A 957-nucleotide genomic window follows, 5' to 3' on the forward strand; every position below is an offset into this window, starting at 1 on the left:
TATATATATATATATTAGAGCTGTCAGTTTAGCGCGTTTTTATTGGCATTAAATTAATGAATTTTAACGGGATAATTTTTTTCTCGCGAGATTAACGTGGCACACGTCACAGTGGATGTTACGTTGCTCTATAAATAAACCAGAAACAAAACAACAAACGCGCTGCACAAATCCACGCACGCGCGAGACACCGAAAACGGATACTTAAAGAGTTTATGAATGGAAAGTTTTCTTTTAAAAAGTTTCCAGATTGTTCCACTGACGAGACCAAAGTTACCTGTATGTTTTGCAGTCGTAAACTGAGCTATCATCATCGCACATCGAGTCTGAAATACCACCTAATGGCCAAGCACACAGCTGACGTGAGTACTCCAGCCCCTCGTCTCAGACAGACAGCGATGGATCATTTCAAAGTGAAGAAAATGGATGACACGACGAAGAACAAATTTGCTGAAGCTATAGCTAAATGTATGGCTACAGCATGCAAGCCTGTCAACATTGTCCACAGCTCAACTCAAGCTGAAATCATTCGCATTGCATCGAACGACTCCACTACGGATTGCCAGCGAGAGCCTCCATTACAAGCTGTGTACAGAGATTGTACGTAGCGGAGAAGGCTAAGGTACACCGAGCGGGAGAAGACACTGTTTCGGGAGAGAAATAAGAGACTAGGTTGATGAGCCTCTGGTGAATAAAGAGCAGGTAGCCTGTTGAGTACGATGTATGCCACTGACGCGATTGCTACTTGTTTGGAACTATTTTGTGTGGGAGGTTACAGTGTTCCGTGTCCATATAAATAAAGCGGGTGGAGCTTCTCTGTGTTCGTCTGACAGTGACGGTGCGCTGAGGCACTGCGAGAGTTCAGCGGTGCAGTGGTAGTGACCTAGCGACCATACTGAAAATAAAACGTCTCCGGTGTTGTCATCGAACCAAGTGTAGTCATCCGAAATGATGTCT

This window comes from Hippocampus comes, unplaced genomic scaffold (assembly GCF_001891065.2).
Source record: "Hippocampus comes isolate QL1 unplaced genomic scaffold, H_comes_QL1_v1.1 scaffold270, whole genome shotgun sequence".
Lineage (NCBI taxonomy): Eukaryota > Metazoa > Chordata > Actinopteri > Syngnathiformes > Syngnathidae > Hippocampus > Hippocampus comes.